Source organism: Mandrillus leucophaeus, unplaced genomic scaffold (genome assembly GCF_000951045.1).
Source record: "Mandrillus leucophaeus isolate KB7577 unplaced genomic scaffold, Mleu.le_1.0 Scaffold188, whole genome shotgun sequence".
Classification (NCBI taxonomy): domain Eukaryota; kingdom Metazoa; phylum Chordata; class Mammalia; order Primates; family Cercopithecidae; genus Mandrillus; species Mandrillus leucophaeus.
In genome coordinates this window covers 633,384-639,799 of record NW_012101898.1, presented here as the reverse complement: position 1 = coordinate 639,799, position 6,416 = coordinate 633,384, and the positions used below count along the sequence as shown (strand labels likewise).

General features: G+C 38.2%; 1 long non-coding RNA gene across 1 annotated transcript in view; it reads right to left on the bottom strand.

Moving 5' to 3' along the window:
* Positions 1–1,747: 1,747 nt before the first annotated feature.
* Positions 1,748–6,416, bottom strand: part of LOC105538239 — a 7,667-nt gene continuing 2,998 nt past the window's right edge. The window contains exon 2 of the long non-coding RNA XR_001005864.1: positions 1,748–4,894. This is a non-coding gene — a long non-coding RNA (uncharacterized LOC105538239). The remainder of the gene's footprint in view (positions 4,895–6,416) is intronic.

The following is a 6,416-nucleotide window of genomic DNA, read 5'->3' as shown; positions in this document are numbered from 1 at the left end:
GTAGAGTTAAAAATTATATAACAGGCCAGTTGCGGTGGCTCATGCCTGTAATCCCAGCACTTTGGGAGGCTGAGGCAGGCGGATTACGAGGTCAGGAAATCACGACCATCCTGGCTAACATGGTGAAACCCCATCTCTATTAAAAATACAAAAAAAAAGTAGCCAGGCATGGTGGCAGGCGCCTGTAGTCCTAGCTACTTATGAGGCTGAGGCAGGAGAATGGCGTGAACCCAGGAGGCAGAGCTTGCAGTGAGCTGAGATTGCACCACTGCACTCCAGCCTGGGTGACAGAGCGAGACTCCGTCTCAAAAAAAAACAAAAACAACAAAAAAACCATACACACACACACACACACACACACACACACATACACACACACACATATATATGAAACAAATTTTTGGACTCAATTATACCCACACGAGACAGTGTTCACTTTATGTTAGGAGCTATTCTAAGTGCTTCTTCACAAACTGACTTGTTTTTTCACATAACGCCATAAGGACTCCCATTATCCTCATTTAAAGATGAGAAACTGAGGTATTAGCCAAGTCACAACCAATAAGGGTCAGGACGTTTTCAAACCCATGTGGTCTGACGCCAGAGTCTATGCTTTTAAACCACTATGCTCTACTGCCCCTCTGAGAAGCCACAGTTCCTATTTTGTGACTCTAGACCCTGATTTTCCCCTCATCATGATGATGTAGAAATGGATGCTGAGAGCCAAGAGGTCACAGAAAGCAGTGCATGTTATTTCAGATTCTTTAAAAATTATTGTACCTATAGTTATGTCCCCCTTTTTTTATGATGATGTCTATTTCTGCTCTTTTCCCTTAGTTTTTATTAGTCATTTCAATAATAGATTTAGGTTTATTATTTTTTAAAATTTTTCTATTATGTCATTGCCTGTTTTTTTCTCATTTATTTCCTTCTACTGGCTTTATTTCATTATTCTCTTATCTAGCTCTCTAACTTTAAACAGATTTTTTTACTTTACTTTTCAATGTCTTTTTTCTTTTTTTTAACACAGGGTCTCGCTTTATCTTCTAGGCTGGAGTACGTGGCAAGATCATGGCTCACTGCATGCTTGCTCGACCTCCTGGGTTCAAACAATCCTCCCACCTCAGCCTCCCAAGTAGCTGGGACTACATTACACACCTGGCTAATTTTTGAACTTTCTGTGGAGACCAGGTTTCACCACGTTGCCTAGGTTAGACTTGACTCCTGGGCTGGAGTGATCTGCTCTTCTTGGCCTCCCAAAATGCTGAGATTACAGGTGTAAGCCACCACACCCAGCCTCAATATGTCTTGAACTGAAATACCCCTAATAATCATGGATTCTCATTCTCCTTGATTCCTCTTACAACCACCCATGTCAGGTTTTTGTGCCTATCACTTCACAAAAATCACTCCTCAGTCTCCATGACCTGAATGCTGTCAAATTCTATGGATACTTCTGTTCTCCTCCTACTTGACCTATCAATTGTAATAGACTCAGTTGCACCTTAAGTTCTTTTTGAAACACTTTATTGTTCCCTACTGTTTAATATTCTTGAGTTTCCTAACTAGCCATTCGTCTCAGTCTTAGTTGCTACTTCGTCCTCTTCCCAATTTCTCAACCAAAATCCTCCTCCAGCATTCATTTTACCACTCCCTTCAGTATACAACGGAAATATAAACATGTAATAATTGGTGATAATCATATTCTTTATTCATTTGTGTTTAAAACAACTGAAAAGGAAGAATGAGTTTTAAAGTTTTTATTCAAATTCAGAATATTTTATATTTGAACTAAATTTTGAACTTTCTAAATGAAAGTTTACAACTTGAAGTTCACACTGCTGTATTGTTTCAAAACTTAAAAGCAAGTAAACTTTGTCAACTAAAATCAAAGTAACCAATATCTGGTCTGCCTGTCTCTAAAATGGCCATGCTGTCACCACAACCATCATTCATGGTCAGTGGCCCTTAGACCAGTTCTTACACAAGATTTCTTTCCAAGACGACACTGTGGAGATGGCCACAGGAGGTTCTACAAAAACCAAGTGCTAGATGACTACTTAACATCTTCAGCCTGAAATGACTGCTACGTTTGCCTTCAATTCCTTCCCACACACCCAGGTATACAAATATGTTTTATGCCCAGAGTCCTCATGAAAGTAAACAGAAGGAACTCCCAGGGAAAAGGGAGGGCAGAAAACAGGAGGCACCTGAAGCCAAAACCTGGAGCAACTTTCAAGAAGGAAGACACATCCCATTTTCACATCTCTGCATGGATCTCCCATGGAGAACTAGAGCTAAATGTAACGATTACACCTGGCAGAAAGACGACTCTCTAGCATAGTGTTTCTTTCACACAGGCTGCTAGAGTCATTCCACAAGCTCAACAATTTTAATAAAAAATACTTCCGCTAAATACTTTATATTCATCATAAAAAATGCACAGCCATTTTAAAAAAGGGCAATTACCCTAAATGAAAATTGCCAAAGCACAGATCCACTTTATATAGGATTTCTTTCCTTGCTTCTGAGAAATTGCAAACAGAACTGGCAGAATTTATTTACCAAACATTTATTTTGGCCAGGCATGGAGTTTAAATTTTTGTGTATGTGCATGGAGGCAGGGAGAAGTGATGTGAGAAAGTAAAACAAAGACAGGTCATGCAGTGACCAGTGCTACAAAGAAACTAAGCAGAGTGAAGGGTTGGGGAGGCATGGAGTGGGGTAGGACTGCAAAATTTAGACAGAATGGGGTACTAGAAAAGGCTGACTATGCTGTGGTAACAAGTTAGCCCCTGAACCCCAATGGTGTAGCATAAGTTTATTTCTTACCCACATTCTGTGTCCACCACAGGTCACCAGTGGTTGTGCTCTAGTCATTCAGGGACACAGGCGGATGGAGGCTGCCCTATCTGAAACACGGGGCACCTCCGTAGTCCTGCCAGAGTAGCAGTGGACAAGAGCTGGAAAGTCACATATGGAGCCTTAAAGTCTTTAAGCAATCAGCTATAACTAGTATCATGGCCTCACCTACTGCAAGCGGGCTGAGAAATGGGAAGAGCTCATAGCATGAGCAATCAATAACTGTCACTGATGTCCAGGGAAGTCTTCTCTGACACAGGGAAATCTAAGCAAAGACCAACTGAAGAAAGAAGCTACACAGAAAGTTGGCAACAGTATGATGTCATTTATGACTCCAAGAAATATTCTGTTTGTCTGCCATTTGTTTCCAGTGAACAGCCACACCAAATCTTTAATTTCGATATTTTGATAATTAAATGCATTAAAAATCTGTCTGTATCTCTGTGCTTAGTTCAAGTAATATCTTACCTCAATGATTTTAACAGTCTTACATACCATGTAGTATCACTGCCCTTACATTACATCATCCAATAATTATCACCTCCCAGGTAAAATCATAATACAAGGGCTGACATACTCATTCTTGATTGACAGACATCTTGACTCCTCATTCATTTCTTTTCCATATATTATTATTATTTTCTCATAACTTACCTAAAACTTAGCCTTACAGATAATGAAAAGGGTTCTGAACATTAAGAAATAATAGAACAGTTATAAATGGAGAAAAAAGTTTGAATAAAAAAGTTTCTTAGAAGGTTAGTCTCACTTGCAAAAATAGTTCTTTGAAATACAGGTTCCTATAAACATGTTACACACATTAAGATATTATTCTTACACATACTGGTAAGATAGACACTATACACGTTTGTCTCCATTTTAGGAAGAAATGAAGCAAGGCTATTTTTAATAATAGACTTAGAAACAATTCATAACCCCTAGTATTTGCAGGTTAATGCAAATACGAGGCAGCACACCACAGCAGAGTGTAACTAAAACCTAAAATAGTGTTTCACTTTCTTCCACACCTACCTCTGTGCGCTCATACAAGTCATTTGACTTTGCTTTGCATTAGATGCTTCTGTAATACAGGCATCTGATTCACCCCACCTAAAGCTGTTGTAAGTAATCAATGTGAGAAAGTCTACTGATTGTTAAGCATATTTGTATATTTTTTAATAGTTATTTTGTACTTGCCATGAAAGAGTACACACTCAAAAAGCTTGAAATTAGACAATGCCAATCTCATCAACCAAACCCAGCACTGGAAGTGAGTATTAACAAATATCAGAATGAAATTACAAAATATACATCTCTAGCCTCATAAAACATTAATTTTATAAGCACTTTCATAAACATAAGAAAAACAGCTTTGACAATAACTATTTGAAAACATTATTATTAATGTATAATCTTGTATACTGTACATGTGCAAGTAAATGCAATAACCCCAACATTCATTATTTTATGAATGGGATACTTTATAAGAATTATAAATTATTTTTATATGATTAAATAATTTTGGCAGAGTAAGTCCGCAGGACTTAAATATCCAGTCAGACCTAGTATCTACATCTGGACCAGGAAGCCTTTGTGTTACAGATACAGATTCCCTGTGAAGTTCTCCAGGGTATAAAGAAGGCCCCAGTGAGGTGCCAATGGGGAGTGAGGGCTGCCTCTCAGCTCAGGTGAGCCTGTAAGCAACAGGGTAGTTTGGGGAGGGAAGGGAGCAGTGGGTAACTGGTGATTATGTAACATCAAACCAGGATGGTTTCTTCTTTTTAAAGAAACTTTTGTTGAGTGTTTACTCAACCCCATCCATACAAATATGCTCTCTAGTAAATGTGAAAGTGTAAGCTTCAGAAAAATGTTTTTCTCATCCTTTAATTTCTGGTTTTATGACCAAATGTCCCGAAGACACTGCTTCTTTTAGGTCAAAATAGTTGACATTTTCATTGCTTCTAGTTTTTCAGCTCCTACTATGCTTACTATGTCCATGAGTGCCACTGACATCTTTGGCTATTTATCATCTCTAGAAAAGAAAAAAAAATTAAAATTTTAGGATGTAGGATTCACAATAAATCTCTTACCAAATCCTCCTTAAGTCCCTAAACTCTCTACCTAGCTCTGACTCCAACGATCACCCTTTCAGTTCTTTCCATGTTTTTCTTTGGAAAACGTAGTTTCCTAACCTTTCTACCCACCCTTCTCATCTACTCTTATGTCTGCAGCCACAGTGATAGTTCTAAGTTGCAAACCTGATCACGTCCTTCTAGTACTCAGTCTTTCAAAAATCTCCCTACTTCCCGCCAGGGTGAAGCCTGAACTCTTTAATAGGCATCTAAGGACTTGGACCTGGATCCTGCTAACCAGTTAATTTATCTTTGTCTCTAACTACCTCCCTTCATCTTTCAAGGCACAGTGCAGGACTAAACTCATCCTGAAAGTACTAAGCCTCGATACATCTTTAGGAAAAACACACATATACACACACGCATGCAAAGACAGGAAGCATAGCTTAGTGGTTAACCTACATAGACTGCAACTTGCCTAAATGATCCACTATTTATCTATGTTTTAATAAAATGAATTGCTTTAATACAAATATATGAAATTCATCTATCTTTTCTCTGGAATGCCTTTGCCTGTTCAAAGATTATACAATACACCCATATGTTACAGAGGAATATGTCCCTTCATTTATAAAATACAGTTAAGACATAGCACAAAAACTCTAGAGTAGGATACCTCTACTGGAAATATGCTAAATTAGGGTTCTGATTAGAGTTAGTGGAATTAACTCGGGTGAGAGAGAGAAAACACTCACCATTAATCTAGGGGTAACAGAGAAGTTAAACTCCAATTCAGAAATAGAGCAGTTCAAAATCAGAATCTAGAATCAGTCTACATGGGCTTGATCTGGGAATGTGCCCTTTATTATCCATGTAACCTTGGCAGCTGCTTGACTGAACTGGTCTTCGATTCCTCATGGAATGAATACAAGAAGATCTGATAAATGCAATTAGACAGTGCCTGAAACAGTAGTCCTAAGTGGGTATTTTTGTTGTCCCATTTTTTGAGAAACAAAATCAAAGGCAATTCAAACTGCAGGTTTCTTGATTTCATCCTAATACCTAGCAAATTAATCATACAACCCAAGTGAAATTGCCTAGACTCTCAAAGAGTTCAAAACACATTTCAAATACACTCAAAATTATCCTAGTTGACGTTCACAGATTATCAAGAGTAAAGCACCTTCATACAGTTTTGATCCTCACACTATCTAAATCTGAGGAGCTGTCAGGAAAGACATGTAAGGAAAGATCTAAGCTGAAACTCAAACCACACATAAGGCTTTTGAACTGCGACCAACTAGTAGTTAAAATTAACTTTATGCTTCTCTGTCCACCTAAGGGCAAATTAAACCTTTAAGAAGGCAAAGGCTGAAAACTCTCAACAAACTAGGTATTGATGGGATGTATCTCAAAATAATAAGAGCTATTTATGACAAACCCACAGCCAATATCATACTGAATGGGCAAAAACTGGAAGCA